The 17,104-nt window shown below is 45.3% G+C and overlaps 1 protein-coding gene across 8 annotated transcripts in view; it reads left to right on the forward strand.

The window, feature by feature from the left end:
* ZNF638 (zinc finger protein 638) overlaps positions 1–17,104 on the forward strand; it is a 162,080-nt gene that overhangs the window by 66,650 nt on the left and 78,326 nt on the right. The window contains exon 1 of one of the 8 annotated variants that reach the window (XM_043987003.1): positions 5,838–5,970. The exons of 6 other annotated variants lie outside the window; for them this stretch is intronic. The gene's annotated coding sequence lies outside the window, so the exon portion shown is untranslated. Of the gene's footprint in view, positions 1–5,837; positions 5,971–17,104 lie in introns of those variants that run through there. One more of the 8 variants, XM_043987006.1, reaches the window with a different exon arrangement.

The raw sequence follows: 17,104 nt of genomic DNA on the forward strand, positions 1-17,104 counted from the left end.
GGCTGGATTTGAACTCAGGTTCTCCTGAATCCAGGGCAGGTGCTTTATCCACTGCACCACCTAGCTGCCTTGCCATTTACTAAATTAACTTAAGAAGAAGAGTGGGGAGCAGCCTCTCTGTCCTTAATCCTGGGGCATGCTGCCCCTTCCACCCCACTCCCCCACAGCTGGGCTCCAGATTCAGGATATATACATGTGTGCAAAGGCACCTCTGGACTTCTGGCCTCTCTCTGCCTGCAAGGCCTTTGTATTCAGCTCCCCTAGGTTGCAGAGCTTGGAAGCCCCCAGGATATGCTTCTTGACCAGTCAGTGCTTCTCTCTGTGCCTCAGTGGCAGGCCTGTGTCTCTGCACCTAGTCATGTGAGGAGTGCATTTCTCTGCTTCTTCTTGTTAGTCCTTCATTCTCCACGAGCACTAATGATATCAGGAGGGTGATGTCTTACAAGTGAATTGGATTAAGTGAGGCAGAGCTTTGTAAAGTCACCACCTCTCACTGGGTCCAATGACAAGACATCTGTCTGCATGCCTTGCAATAGCCCTGGATGCAGTGGGAGATTTTGTTCTTTTAAGCTAAAGTCACAGTTTGTCTGAGGCAACACCCATTCAGTAGTTAAAGGCTAGGGAAGAATTGAGGTAAAAGATGACCTTGTTTGCCTTTCCAAAAGAATAAACCTGGGAGGGGAAGACCTTCTGAGTTTTTGACCTGAATAGAACAGAAGCAATTGTTATTTACACTCACTCTGAGTTATCAAAACCCAAACTATGAGCAAGTGAAGCTTGGTCTGGGATCTATCATTGGCCAGAGTGATTTGGCTTTAAAGGCAGTCAAATAACTCCATTTGAATCGCTATGTGCTTGATCAGAGCCTGGTTTTTCAGGGCTATATTTCAAGAAATCATAAATGAAGACTACATGAGATATGAGTTAATTCTTCCAGTAAAAAAATGACAAATCCATAGAATAAATAAATAAGGAAGAAAAAAATCTAGCCCCCAAACTCCAAGATACTTTGCAAAGTCAGAGTACCCACAGAGTAAGCACCCACATGTCACAATTGCTCTTTCCTGTAGGGTATGACTCCCCACATGGACCAAGGAAGAGAGTAGATGGAGGGTCTGAGATGGGACCCGAAGCTTTTTTGCAAAGCCTATGTTTGACTGTGGAGGGAGGCCCCACCCCCTTCCTCTGGAGAGTCTCCAGTGGCTGATCAGCTTGTAAAGATCCTTGACTTATCTTTTAGTCTGACAGCTCACCAGTACTGTGTCCACATTCTGAACCTTCTGAGTCTAACAACTGAATGGGGAGGACCCCCTACCTTCCCAAAGTGGCTAACATCCTCTTGAATTGCTCCAGTGATATCATCACGTACATCCATCAGGTACATCCAGTAATGGTGACTGATGGGTTTTATTTGGCTTTGTCTTTTATAACCATGAGCCTTTAAAAAGAAAATACGGGGCAGCTAGGTGGCGCAGTGGATAAAGTATCGGCCCTAGAGTCAGGAGGACCTGAGTTCAAATCCTGCCTCAGACACTTGACACTTACTAGCTGTGTGACCCTGGGCAAGTCACTTAACCCTCATTGTCCCACCAAAAAACCCAAAAAACAAAAAAAAGAAAATACATTCTACCATCTAAATTGGGTGTCTTGAGGATGTGCAGGCTGAGTTTGACTGCCCTAGGTGCTCCACAGTGAGCAAAGGCTGCTAGGGTGGGGTGATGTTCAGGGTAAAGTCTGTGGCTCTGTCTCAGAATTGTAATGAAGTAGTTCACGGGGGAATGGAAACTCATTTGGCATCAGTGACATTCATTAAACAACTGTATCTATAGTATTGGAAGCAGGAATTTTCTTGCTTAAGTTGGTGAACATGCCTGGCTTTCTCTTCTCCTTGCTCTTGTGGCCCCCCCCCCCCCCCACCTAGTTCAAACCCTAATCATTCCTCACCTGGACTATTTTAAAATAATTTTTATTATTCTGAACTTGAGCATTTCCATATACAAAGAACAGAAAAGTATTGTACATGAAATCATGAATCCCAATTCGGCACAACTTTTTCAATGTCTTGTTCCAAAATGATCCTATTTGCATGTTTCCCCGTGAATTACTTTCAGTTCTATTCTTTGCTCTTTTCAAAAATGCATGATTGATGTTCTTAACCTATTCTTCCGGTCTCACTTGCATTACCCACCATCTTTCTCTTAAAATCAGTAAGCATAGTCAAGGCATATCTTGGGACTTTGGCAATAGCCTTGTGTTGTTAGTTGTTTATCCTTTGTTCTCCATGAGGACCAATGACATCATGAGGGTGATGTTCTGACTCTCGAGTGGATTGGTTTGAAGTGAGACAGACCTTGAAAGAAGCACCAGCCTCACTCTCTCTTCACAATAGCTTCCTAATTGGTCCCTGGGCCTCCTGTCTCTTCTATCTCTAGTCCACCCTCCGTGCAACTGCCAGTGTGATCTTCCTGAATTGTGGGTCTGGCCACGTCACTTTTCTCCTTCGAAGATTCTGTTGGTTCTTCCTCTGTAATTGAAAGCTTGAGCTCCAACCTACCCTTTTAGACTTACTACATATTGGTCCTTTGCAGAACAAGAGAGAAAATGCCTGCTCTGGACTCTGGTTCTGTTGCTTCCTGCCAGTGGCACCTTGGGAAAGTCACTCCCTCACAGCCTCAGCTCCCTCATCTCTCCAATGTGGAGATTAGACTGGACAAAGCCCTTTTCAGATCTAGATAGATGATTTTGATGAGCAATCCCATGGGCCCGTTTGGAAAGCCTCCTCTCCCGATTCCTTCTGCTGGATGCTGCCAGCGGTTCCTAAGCCCCCTTGGCCCCAGGATGGATTTCAAACATGTCTTTTCCCAAGAGAATGGAAGCTCCTTGAGGAAAGAGTTTAATTTTCTTTAAAAGTTGCGTGTTGATTTTTTCTATTCATAACAAGAAAAATTCATTCTGCATCATAGAGATTTGCAGTTTTAATATACAAGCCTCCCTTTCTCTTTCACATTGTATATGGAAAGCCTATTTAGTATTAATTAACTTAATGATAGAGAAATAAAATGGGAAAAAATTTAAGATTGGGCAGTTGGCATTCTTCATCCACTTGATCTTTCCTTGGATGAATGATTAATTCAATTTAAGGGATTCTAGATCTCTTATAGGAAACTCTGCAGTGTTCCAGGGTTTGATGTAATCAGCATTAGATCATCCTCTAACTGAGGCATCAGGAGGCCCTCATTATTCAAAGGGAATCCTTTTTTAATCAGGAGTTCATGCTGGATCTACTCCACCAAAGTGAACATTTTTTGTTTAGCATATGCCTTCCTGTTTTATGCCTTTCCTGATATTTATTATTAAACATGGTTATTTCTGATCTTGTATAGTCTAAGAAATGTTGAATGATTCTGATGTAAAAATGGGAGACATATTGTAAAAGGGCCTACATGGCAGCATTTTGATCTACCAAATCAAATGTTCTTTTATAATCAACAAAGAAGCATAATGTCACATCTTTCACTGAACTGTGAAATGCTTCTGATGTAGTACACTGATGAAAATCTTCCATGACAGTCAGTTTCTTACTAATACCCTTACTGAGGATGCCCTCAATTCACATAGAGATGTCTCTCATAAAGATTTTATATAGATGGGAGAGTACGTAGAGGTCAGGAGTTTTTGATAGTCTCCTAGTGGTCTTTTTTCAGTGTTAATTAGGTCCAAGATTTTTTCTCTGTCTTTGGTATCTTCTCTTCCTTCAGATATCTTGTATGTCTAACACTCAATGTCCTCATTATTGAGTTACCTTCAGCATTGATCTCATCCACGTACAGTACACTTGATCTAATCTTAGTTCTATTTATTGACATATAAGAATTTAATTTTACCCTTCTGTATTCCCAGTACATGGTAGAAAATAGATGATTCCTGATTGATTAAGAAAATGGGGGGGCAGCTAGGTGGCTCAATGGATAAAGCACTGGCTCTGGATTCAGGAGTACCTGAGTTCAAATCCGGCCTCAGACACTTAACACTTACTAGCTGTGTGACCCTTGGGCAAGTCACTTAACCCCAATTGCCTCACCAAAAAAAAAAAAGAAAAAAAAAAGAAAATGGAATAAAGAAAATTCCAGATTTGTAAAATAGATCAGAAGAATCCCCTATGAATGGAGAGTTTTTAGGCCATGTAAAGTTAACTCATTTAAAAAAATTAATTTGCATTGTACTTTTGCAGAGTGTTTATTCCCAAAAACTAGATACCTGGATGTTCTAGACTGAAGCCTTACGGACCGAGAGATCTTTCCATTCAAATCTCTGGTTTAGTAGTGTATTTTTGTGGTCGCCAAATTGTTAGCTAAATTACTGGGGGCTAGGCTGGGTTTTCTAAATTATTGGCTACTTATATATTAGTGGGTATTTATTTAATGATGGCTATTGCACCCGTTTTGGCAGTAATCATTTATTATTAATTAATGCTAAATATTAGAAGTGTATTGACCATGTGGCCTTGAACACAAGCAGAAAACCCCCTAGCGCCATATTGCCGAGAGAGAGAGCACATGGCCTAACAAACAGGGTTCAGAAGCGCAACGTTACCTAGTCTGTCCTAAGAGGAGAGCGCTCACCAACCCAGCCTTCCAGAGCCAAGGTGGGGTCCAAGATGGCGCCAGCCAGGGGCCTCGTGTGTTGTTGGCTTTTACCCTCTTCACTACACACTGATCACAGCTAATTGGCTAGCATCATTCAGTTGCCCTGGCAGGTGACTTGAGGGAGCTCCATATTACAATGACCATTCTGGGAGGACCACAGGGCCTAATGGGGGTCCTCCTGAAGGGCAAAGGCCATTCCATAGGTAATCGCATCAGCTCCCCGAGCTGGACTAGACAGTCTTATGTCCCTGCCCTGGACTTCCCCTGGAAGGCTGAGACCCTTTGGGCTTCCTGAAGTTGGGGGTGAAGGGAGCTAAATCTGGCCTGGGACCCCCATTGTTAACGGCTGTGTCGGGCCATGTCAGTGGCCATTTCAGTGTATGGCGGGGCGGGTGGGCGGCCTGCATGGAGAGAGAGCGCCCTGGAAGCTGGCTGGGCCCACTCCCCCTAGAGAGAGCCGGAGGGCTGCCGGGGTCTCGTCCGGACAGATGGCCCCCAGCTCTGCCCCCTCCCACCCAGAGCCGATGACACACAGCAAAGAGCCAGAAACTCATTTCAATGAAACAGCAAGAGCCTCGAGGACGCCCTCCTAGGGGCCTCGGCACCCACGCCCTCCGGTGCCCCCGGGCCAAAGGAGGAGGGCGGGCCCTGAGGGGGGCTAGGTGTGATGGAGAAGTTAAGTCAGGCATCAAGCCTGGGGCATGCGAAGGCTCTAGCGACAGGAGCCAGGGAGGTGGAGGGCAGCCCCAGGGGCACAGCCGGGGCAAAGGTGCGGAGGAGGGGTGCACTGCTGGGTGGCGGCCAGGCAGACGGCAGGGGACAGGGAAATCTCCGGGTTCTGAGAGCCCCCGGAGCCCGGGCGGGCTGGGCTCATCGGCGCGGTGCGACCCCCACGCGGAGGCTGGAGGCCCCCGGCGAGCGTGGCCGGGAGCGGGGGACCAGCAGGTGCACATCGAGGGAACCCGCGAGAAAGGCGGCACAGAGCCGGGAGGGGGCGGCGGGCCGAGCAGCGCGTACCAGCACGCATGCGCGCCGCGGCCTCCCTCCCGGGATCTGCCCGACCCTGGCTCTGGGAGCCTCCAAACGCCGTCTTCTCTCCGCCTCCCTGGGGCTCGCTTCTCATTGGCGCATTGGGGCAGTGCGCAAGCGCTCCCGCGGTTGGAGAGCCGAGGTGGGGGGAGGGCGGCGCAGCGACAGCGCTGATAAGCGCGCATGCGCGGCGGGGCAGCCGCGGGAGCGGTAGCTGCGGCTGGGGCTCCTATCGAAAGGAGTTGAAGAAGCTGTGGGGGTGAGAGGGCCCGGGCCGTCGGTCCGCATGGCCTAGGTAGGACGGGGTCCACGGGGCTGGGCGAGGGCGGGAGGCGGCGGTGGCACAGGCGAAGTCCGACCGCGGGGAAGGGGCCCTGGCGGTTTGCCGACAGGTTGGTTCTGGGGCCGGCTATTGTGTATGGTGTCGCAGCGGCGGCGGCGGCGGCCGGCGCCTAAGATGGCGGCGGCGCGGGGGGCGGGCGACCGGGACGAGGCCGGCGGGGGTCCTCCCCCGCCGCGGCCGCCGCGGCACCGAGCCGCGCGAGCGCCCCTCCCCCCGCGCCCGAGCCCTCTTCCCGGGGGGGCCGCGGCGGCTGGAGCGCGGCCTCCTCGCTCCGCGTTTGCGCAGGAGGCGCCGGGCCCAGCCGAGCCCGGGCGAGCGTGCGCGCGCCCCTCCCCCCCCTCCCCCTCCCGGAGCGGGGACCTGACGGCGGAGGCGGGCCCGGGGGCCTGCGGGCCCGGGTCGCGGTGGAGACGGTAGCGGGCCTCCGTTACTTAGGGGCGGGGCTGTGTGTGCAGGCCCTCCCCTCGGCTGGCGGCCCCGGCGCCCCCCTCCTACACCCCCGACTGACTTCTCCCGGGGCCCGGGGGGGAGGTGGGGGGAGGGCAGCCCCCCGTGGGCAGGCGTTCGTGACTGTCAGTCGAGAGCGCCCTTCCTCGGTGGAGGGGCCCTCTGCCCCCGGACCCGGACTCGGCGGGCTAGCGGGCGGCCCCCGGCCTGGTGGGGGCACGGCCCCCGGCCTGAGAGGGGCTGGGCCGCGGGCTGTCCCCGTCTGCTCCGGCTCCGATGGAGCGTTCCGCCAGGGAGTCGGCCGCAGATGTTCTGACTGCAACATCATCTTAGGACGAGTCTCGTCCAAAGAATGTCATCACTTTTCATTGCATTGTTGTTTTTAAAGTATCTTTCTCTTGGGAACCCCATGAGGGTGTGATCTGAATTTGTTGTAGTTACATAATGATAGAAAACGAGGAGTCTTTAGGCTACTAAATGAAGCCTTTTAGATACCCTATTTAACCAAAACCGGAATATGAGGCTTAATTTAAGAAAAGCTTTCATCCTGAGCTGTGCAGAAGTCATTTAATCCAGACGCTGCCGGAGGGTGAAGTTTCTTGTCCAAGGTCGTGCCGGTGACATGACATGATACCTTGGAAGGAAGGAAAAGAGCATTTATTAAGCGCCTACTGCAATGCAGGCACTGGGATAAACATTGTATAAATATTGCCTCATTTTAACTTCATAGCACCCCTTGGAGGTAAATGCTGTTATCCTTTTACAGTTAGAAAAAGGAGGCTAATAGTGACTTGCACAGGGCCACACAGCCAGTGTCTGAATGTGATTCCAGTCTTCCTAACTCTAGGTGTGCTCTATCCCTGAGCCATCTAGATGCCTTTATGTGCACGGTGCACTTCCTAAACGACTTGTTGATTGGTCCCTAACATAGCCTGAGTTATAAGCAATCTAATATTATTTTCATTACACCTTTTTAATATCTTCTCTTTAAATAAAAAGATGCCAACTCTTCAATTCCAACAGGCCATCTATGGCTCTCTCTGACCAAGGCATCTTCTTGGTCAAGGTGCTCTACAATGCAAGCATAGCTTTTATAGGCTCAGAGAGGGAGAGCCGAAGTGGCCTATTGAGGGGCAGTGGAATCCCACCTCATTTACAGATGAGGTCACCGGAGGCCAAGAGACTCCTGGAAACACAGTGAGTGAGTGTTGCAGGCAGAATGCAAGTTCAGTTCTTGATGACTCCCACGTTCAACACTCTTCCTCACTGGGCTACCAAGGGGATTTCCTTTCCACTCTCTAATTCTTCCTTTGCCTGGCATCTGTGTGCCCACCATCAGTCTGATGCCAAACTCCCTTTCCCAGTCCTGCTAGTCTCTGTTTCAGGGTCACTCCCATGAAGACTCTCTCCCCTCTGGCCCCTTGGTTAGAATGACTTTAGAAATTTCTGTCAGCCTTGCCTCAGCCATTTATTGGTACTAAATTCATTTTGTCCCATCTAGTACTGTGAGTGCTGGTGTGAAGCTCCTGCAAGGTTATGATTATTCTTTCTCCTTGCTTTAATGTTAATAAGCTCTCAATACCTATTTTCCTTCTTTGGCTTTCTAGAACTTCTGCTCTCTCCCATGCGGTTTTCCCCAACCACTTGACACTAGCATTCCTTGAACTTCTTGTCCTCAGTCCTCTTCTTTCCCTTTCCAGTCTTTGATTTCATTCACTTCCATGGAGTAAATCTGCTTCATGCATATTTCTCCTAAATCCTGCCTTAGAGCCTGACTTTTGTCCCTGAACTTCAGGTTCCCCCATTACAAACCTACCATCTGATACATCTGATGACTCCTCAAACTCAGCATATTTCAAGCCAATGATTCTTTTTTTTTGGGAGGGCAATGAAGGTTAAGTGACTTTTCCCAGAGTCACACAGCTAGTAAGTGTCAAGTGTTTGAGGCTGTATTTGAACTCAGGTCCTTCTGAATCCAAGGCCAGTACTTTATCCACTGCGCCACCTAGCTTCCCCACCAATGATTCTTTCAAAACTTGCTCTACTCTCTGACACTCATTTTTCTGTCAGGAAGGAAGGAAATAAGCATGTTAGTAACCCCAGGAAGGTAAGCTTCCCCCCCCCCCCCCAATTATACAGTTGAAGAAACTTAGGCAGGTTAAGAGACTTAGAGTCACAGCTCTTGTAAAGTGTCTTAGGCCAGATTTGAATGCAGGTCTTCCCAACTCCAAGCCCAGCTTTCTAGCCAACTAGCTATCTCTACTGTTCATCCCTATCTTTTTTTTTTTTTTTTTTGGTGAGGCAATTGGGGTTAAGTCAGCCCTGAGTCACACAGCTAGTAAGTGTTAAGTGTCTGAGGCCGGATTTGAACTCAGGTCCTCCTGACTCCAGGGCTGGAGCTCTATCCACTGTGCCACCTAGCTGCCCCCATCCCTATCATTTAACTTGGTGCCAGGGCTTAATAAACCATAGGCAGATATGTAGGTGTTAGGATGGACCTGGATTCAGGAAGAACCTAGTTCAAATCCTGCCTTAGACACTGCTTTGTGACCCTGACCAGTCACTTAGCCTCTGTCTGCCTAGTTTCTTCATCAGTGAAATGGAGGTAACAGTGGCACCTATTTCCCTGGGGTTGTGAGGATCATATGAGATCATATTTATAAAGTGTCTGGGGGCAGCTAGGTGGTGCAGTGGATAAAGCACCTTGGGCAAGTCACTTAACCCTCATTGCCCTAAAAAACAAATAAAGTGCCTTACAAATAAATTCTAATAATTATCTTTGGTAGTTCTTGTATTTTCATTTCTCACATTAGTTGTCAAATCCTGATTTTTCTGTCTCTCCCTCAGCAATTTGTGTTTCCTTCCTCTGTTACCACTCCTGCTCCGGTAATGTTAGTGAGCCCTTATCAAAGTCTGTGAAGATGGTAAATTTGAACCCCAGCTGTGATAGCAGTCTCCTATGTGTAATCCTGGGCAGATGGGGGGGGGCAGTGCCGGCAGTGAGTGGAAAGTATGCTGGTTTGAGAGTTAGAGGACCTGGTTTGAGTCCTGGCAGGGTATGTGTATGTATTTACCTACTTGTGACCTTGGGCAAGTTTCTTAACTCTTCATCTGTACAGGCAGCAGGTTGTGCTGGATGACTTTAGATGTTCTTTGTGATTCTCTGTTTTCAGGTTCTTCCAGGTCTGAATCCTATGACCTCTTAGCAGGATTGTACCTGTCTTCTCTGAGCACGTTCCTTTAGTGCCCTTTACCAGTCTTTCCATACTATGTAGGTGCTGCTTTACTTCCCACCCACTTTAGCTTTCTTTTGGTCTGTCAGAAGTGCTTTCCCAGCTATCCTTGCCTGTAGGAATCTGGCTTCAGTCTTGAAAGACCAGCTTTTCTCTCCAGAATTTGTATAGCCCATGATACATCAGTTTCTGTACCTCTTGTCTCTTCAGTGTATCACGCGTGCTAGCCCGGGTGTTTGATGATGCAGCAGTTTTCATTTTATTTGGAAGTAAACATTTTCATCTTAACATAGATTCTCTCTGTCTTGTGGATAAAACAGGGCTCTCCGTCAATTCATGGAGCTTCCTTCAAGACATTCTTTTAAATCCTGTGTATCTTCAGTCTTGCCCTCGATGTAGTTAATAATATTTGTTAAATGGGAGTGAATTTTCTTGGATCATTTTTTAATACAGCTAGTTCCTTATCGTATTCTACTAGACTGAAAGCTCCATGTAGGTCATCTTGGCATTTTTATGCTTTCCTAGCCTAGTGCTCTGTATACAGCAGACAGTTGATAAATGCTTTAAATTTCCACAGTAAATAATACACAGCGAATCCAACTAAATAGTATGTAGTGTTGAAGATAAGATTTTTACTGAGAATTAAACTTTTTTTTTTTTTTTTTTTGCGGTGCAATGGGGCTTAAGTGATTTGCCCAGGGTCACCCAGCTAGTAAGTGTCAAGTGTCTGAGGTCGGATTTGAACTCGGGTACTCCTGAATCCAGGGCTGATGCTTTATCCACTGTGCCACCTAGCTGCCCCAATTAAACATATTTTAATGGATTGTTCTTCGAATGAAATGAGAGAGCATTTGAGAGACCCCAAACCAAAAGTGGGCTTATTAAAGAGGAGAGAGCCATATCCTTGGCATCAGAATGTGTCTGGTTTACTTCCAGTTCTTCTCTTTGAGATTCTTGGGCAAATGCTCAGTTTCCTTGCACCTCATTTTCTCATCTGTAAATGGGGGGGTAACAGCGGTTTCATGAAGTATATAGAGTAGTTGTGAGAGTCAGATGAAGCCTCCGCCTCATGTACCCATGTAGGTAGTGCTGTCGGGGTCACTGAGGATTTGCTCAGGACCTTCTGAAATCGGTAGTGTAAGCATTATCCCTTTTTTATAGATGAAGAGCCTGAGACTGGTCGAAGCCAAGTGACTTATGTGGGGCCACATCTGGGGTTTGACCCCCAGTGACTCATGGATCCTGGTTCTGCACCAGTCTCCCTCCCCATTTCTTCTCCCCATTTGGGTAGTAGTAACAGCTGATGGGACATTGAAGGGCTTATGGGGGTCTTGTGAGGCAGGTGGTGCCCTCACCCTTAGCCTCATTTTCAGTGAGAAAACTGAGTCTCACAGAGGTTATGTGACCTGCCCTTGGTCACCCACAGTTATCAGAGAAGGGATCTGGATCCAGCTGTCGGGGGCTTAAACCAATCTGCAACATCCAGCTGACATATATGTGATAGTGTTTTATAACCTGAAGTGTGTAGTAGCTGTCAGCAGCCATTTGTCCTAGTTCTGCAGGCCCCTGCTTCCCCCAACTCCTTCAGCCCCCCGAAGAGGAACAGAAAGGGAGGGGGAGGGGGGGAGCACACAGATTATGACCAATGAATCTAGGATGTTGTTAGTCATTTCTAAAGATCCCTTTAAGAGCAGAACTAAATTCATGGTGGTCCTTTTGTTTTGATACTTGACTCTAAGCTTTCTGAATTTTTCTGTTTAATTTCCTCACATCTCTATTATCTTCTGTTTTCCCTATCAATAAATAACTGCCACCTCCCTCACTCCTCATATCCTGTTCAACCCTACTTTTCATTAGCATTTTACTGAACCAAAGATCCCAGTGTCAGTAAATGTCCTTCTGTATATGCCAGGCCTTGTGCTGAGTTCTAGGGTACAAAAGCAAGGCAGAAGACAGTTTCTGCTGCCAAGGAGCTTCACAGTCTGATAGGGGAGACAGCATGCAAGCCATTGAGCACAACGAACAAGAGAAAGATGATGAATTGGAGATAATGACCAGGGAAGGCACTAGCATTACGGGGATCTGGAAGGGCTTCTTGTAGAAAGTGGGGTTTTATTTGGGACTTAGGAAGTCAAGAAGCAGAGATGAAAGGACAGAATTCCATGTATGGGGATCGCCCGTTGGGATTTGTTTGAGGAACTGTGTGGGGGTGGAGGGCAAAATAGGGTGCAAGAAGACTGGAATGATAGGGGTGGGGGCAGTTTATGAATGGCTTGGAATTCTAAACAGATGGTTTTAGATTTAGTCCTGGGGGTGATAGGGAGCTGTTGCAGTGTACTGACATGGGCGAGATTTGTGTTTAAGGAAGATTAATTTGATCACTGTGGAGAATGGATAGAAGAGGGAAGAGATTTGAGACAGGCAGCCCCACCAGCAGGCTATTAGACCAGGTGTGAGGTGATAAAACGCTAGCACCAGAGTGGTGACAGTGTCAAAGAAGAGAAGAGGAGGGGGAACATGGGGACTTTGAGATGTCCAAGAGACAGATGTGAGCTGGAGGTAAGGAGAAGAGGTCCAGTAGATCTAAGAAGCATCAGCACAGAGGTGATTGACTTCATAACAGCTGAGGAGATCACAGGTAAAATACTATAGAGGAGAAGAGAAGAGGGCCCAGGGGAGAGCCCTGCCAAGACGAGAGCCCGCCAGGCCATGCTCTGATAGAATAGGGCTAGAATAGTACCTATTGTTAATCGTAGATGGTAATGTGTAGAAACTATCCAGTTACAAGTATTTGGTTATACCTTCATGGATGATAACAATTTTGAGTTATCTAATTCATTAACACCCTGATAGTAAGGATTACCTAAAACTTCACGTGGAAATTACTCGCAAATTTATTTAGGATATTCTGACATATTAATTGAATCAGTCCAGCTAGAATAGGGCTGAATGTAATATAAAGGTGAAAGGGCATTTGACTTTGGCAAACAGGATCCTTGTATTTGTGGGCCTTTTTACTAAGGGATTAGCCTTTTTCTTCCCCTCTTAGCAGAGCATAGTGTATTCGAATACCTACTTCAGCCCCCTTGGGAGCAATTGCTCTTTGTTCCTAGGCTCAGAACATCTGAGGAATAACTAGTTTGTTTTTGGTTTTTTTTTTTGGTGTGAGGCAATTGGGATTAAGTGACTTGCCCAGGGTCACACAGCTAGTAAGTGTTGAGTGGCTGAGGCCGGATTTGAACTCAGGTCCTCCTGAATCCAGGGCCAGTGCTCTATCCACTGCGCCACCTAGCTGCCCCAGGAATAACTAGTTTACTGATGAATATTTTTTATTTAGTTCTAGAGATGTCTTCTCTTAGGCAAATTTTGGATGTTATAGAAACATAGGTTGTTTGTAGTTTTTCACTATTCCAAGTAAAATAGCTCTATTATGTCCCTCTTAATAACATAATATGTGAGGACTTCACCATCATTCAGTCATCCAGGTTTGCAGCCTCAGTGATACACTGACACACAAGTCCTTAAATACTTTTTGATTGGTTGATAATGATGACATTGGATCAAAAGTTTTGCATAAAGTAAGACCCGTAAGATCAATTGAGGTGACAAAGTTGGGAAAAAAATTAGGTTCCAAATACAGCCTCTGATATCTCTTGGCTATATGATTACAGGTGAGTCATTAACCTCTGAGTTTGTTTCCTGAACTATAAAATGGGGGCTCATTACCCTCCCCAATATTGTGTACATATGTGTGTGTGTATACACACACACACACACACACACACATATGCTTAGATATATTTACTATTTTTGCCAAATTGAGGTTATTTTGTTTCCTGAATTTTAGAGTTTGGACAGTTTTTCAAGGGACTAATAGATCATTTCCTTGTTTTTTTTTAAGTTGGGGGAAATTATTTCCTAATAATTCCTGAATGTCAATTTTTTTTTAGTCATTTTGGTTTATCATAAAGTTTTCCCAATCTGTTTAATTTGGATATATTTTCTGTAGCATAATATCTTTTGTTTAATAAAATGCAAGAGTTGGGTGTCTAATGATTGCTTGCATTTGTTCAGTAAGTATCCAGGGGTCTCAGTTCTCATTCCAGTTGTGCCACTGCCTCATTCCATCATTTGTGGAAAATAACTTCCCTTCTTTCAGCCTTTTCTCATATGTAAAATCAGGCAGGACTAAATGATCTCTTTCTCAGATCAGATTTTCCATTTCTAATTCCTGTGCTTAATGTGGTGTTATCTAATTTTTCTAGTGCTTTTTACTAAGGAATACTGATCTTTCCTACATTTTCTTCTCTTCTAGACTTACTATTTTGTTTTACTGATCTGTCGTTCCCCTTCCCCCCATTTTTCAATAAGCAGGCCTGCAAGCACAGTAGATGCAGTGCTGAATCATAAGGAAATTGGGGGCTCTATGCTGCCTTTTGTGCTATGATTTATGGATGGGTCTCTTAAACCTCTTGAATTATAATTTCCTCATTCATAAAGTAGGAGTGATATTTACAATGTCCATCTTGATGGGGGGTGGTTTTGAACCTCAAATGAGGCAACATGTGTAAATCACTTTGCAGAGTTTTATAAATGTCTGTCATTAATTATCTTGATAATTTTTAAATTGGAGGATATTTTAAGATTTGGCAAGGCCTCCTTTATCCATTTTATTTTTCTAGCTCCTGTTGACAACTTCTTTGTTTTTATAGATGATAAATATTTTTATCTCTACGTAGTGAAACCTGTTGGCATTTTGATGAGTATTAATTTGGGAAATATTAATATTTACTATTGACTATGTTGACTTGATGTAGCCATATACAAGAAAAATCCTAATTGTGTAGTTTTATTTCTTTTAAAGTTGTCCTGGCATGTAAGCACTATATAATTTGACAGACTCATTTAATGTGCATCTCTATGAACCAGTTTGGAAAGAGTAGAAGACATCTTATTTTAGATTTAACATTATACAAAGGAAGGTTGAGTTAGAGTAGGCAATGTCTTTTGGGATAGTGCTTTAGTTAATATAGCAGGGATTCTTAACCCATTTTTTTGGTGACATGAACTCCTTTGGTAGTCCTGGTAAAGCCTGTGGACTCTAGAATGATGTTTTTAAATGCATATAGAATACATTACTAAGGAAACCAATAATAATTAAATATAGTCATCAAAATAGTTTAAAAATTCAAGGACCCCTCAAGGGGAGGTGCCCTTGGATACTGTTTTGTTTTGTTTTTGGTGAGGCAATTGGGGTTAAGTGACTTGCCCAAGTAATTGTTAAGTGTCTGAGGTCGGATTTGAACTCGGGTACTCCTGAATGCAGAGCCAGTGCTCTATCCACTGTGCCACCTAGCTGCCCCCTTTGGATACTTGTTAAGAACTGTCATAGAGCCTATGCCTGCATACTCCCTGCTGTCAAATTGGTAGTTTTTGAGGGAGTAATACTTTTACAGGCAGGAGGCTCCCAAGACCTCTTAATACTACCCTTCCTGCTTCTGCTTGCTTTTGCAACCTTCTTCTGGGAACTCCCACTCCCTAGGGGACAGTGAACTTTTATCTGCTTTTATGTAATTTTTTTGACCAGGGAAATTGAGGTGAAATTTGAGAGTAGAGTTGAGACCAAATTGCTTAGTGTGATCTTTATGCAAAAAAACCCTTTCTTCCATTCTTTCAGCACCCCATCCCCCTCCCCCCTCACTACAGACCACAAAATAGAGACTGGAGTGTGGAGTCTGAAACTCTTTGTTACAGTAGCAGAGTTCAGGCAATTAATAAGAGCATTTTTCAGTGCTCTTAATATGTAGTAACCAAGTTTCTAGAAGTAGATTTCTCTTTATTTTCTATCCTATATCATTACTGATCATTAAGCTTTGTACCTCCCTGAAAGCAACCAGTGAGGGGAAGGTGTGTTTTTGGGAACTGCTCTTCAGCGCCAGTACTATTTGCATTTCCCATCCACCATAGCTCAGGGTAGTGAAGGAATAAGAAGAGTAGTTTTATCTTAAACTAAATGTTAAAAGAAGACATGGCAGAAACTGTAAAAAACTTTGCCAACCAAGACTTGGTTATTTTTTTTTTTGACCTGGCAATGAGGGTTAAGTGACTTGCCCAGGGTCACACAGCTGGTAAGTGTCAAGTGTCTGAGGCTGGATTTGAACTTAGGTCCTCCTGAATCCAGGGCTGGTGCTTTATCCACTGTGCCACCTAGCTGCCCTCTAAGACTCAGTTCTGTTTAGGTTTTTAAGAAAGTTTTCATGGGCATGTTATGGTGGGACACTGCTTGGTTTGTGCTGCACATCATATTTTTTGATGGCCTAATATTGTAGAGCACCAATGTTTTGCCAGATACAGTTAATAGCCCATAATGAGACTAATCATTCCATAGTTAACAAACCATTAGGTTAAGAACTGAATAGTTAGCACAAAGCACAGTTTTCTAAGTCTTCTGTCCCTGGAATGGAGCAGATTCTAACTAGCCCTAGGTTCTAGGTCCCTTGTTGCATTTCTGAGCTTGCCTGTGTAAAGTAAAATAAATAAAACCGACCAATTTGAGTTTGCCTTGGGGATGGGAATTGAGTCTCAGAGCATCTGTCCCTGCCATTATGGGGTGTTTCTAGGATCTGACTGATTGCCTGAGCTCAGGCTACTGATAAACTGGAGATCAAGTGGATCTCTTTTTCAGTGGCAGCAATGGGATATAACAGGAAGCTCCAAATTGTCTATGGTATTGGCCCTCACAGAAGGATCATGATGGCCTTTCTAAACTCAGAGAGGCATTTCCTCTGTGCTTGCTACTGTAGACAGCTCCATTTCCTCACAAAACTTAGGAGCCACTTTTTAAGGTTGACAGGTTCAGGATGATTTTTTCTTAGTGGGGCTAAAGCTTTGTAATAATTCACATTTATATAATAATTGAAGGTATATAAAACACTTCAATTATAACCCTGAGATGGTTGTGGAAGTATTTTTTATCTGCACTTCAGAGATAAGGAATTGGAGGCCTTGAGCAGTCAAGTGACTTGCCCAACACAGTGTCCGAGGTGGAACCCATCTATTTCTTCCTATTCTAAGATCATCCAGCATTTTGCATTGTGCCACATGTCTTCTCTTGTCAACTGAAATCTGGATTAAACCAGCATATCTCCAACCAGTTTGACCATAGGCTTGAAATACATTTTCAGTGTGGAATATCCACGGATAAAGGAAGAAGCAAGAAAATTTTGGAGCAAGGTGGTGCAATGAATAGAGTGCAGAAACTTGGCATCAAGAACAGAGTTTGAATCCTGTCTCAAACAGTTAGTAGCTGTGTATGTGAGTCAGAGTTCTCTTCTATAAAGTAGGGATAAGTCCACCATACAGAATTACTGGAACAATCAAGTGTGAGATTAAAATTGGATATTAGA

The sequence above is a fragment of the Dromiciops gliroides genome, chromosome 2 (genome assembly GCF_019393635.1).
Source record: "Dromiciops gliroides isolate mDroGli1 chromosome 2, mDroGli1.pri, whole genome shotgun sequence".
NCBI lineage: Eukaryota > Metazoa > Chordata > Mammalia > Microbiotheria > Microbiotheriidae > Dromiciops > Dromiciops gliroides.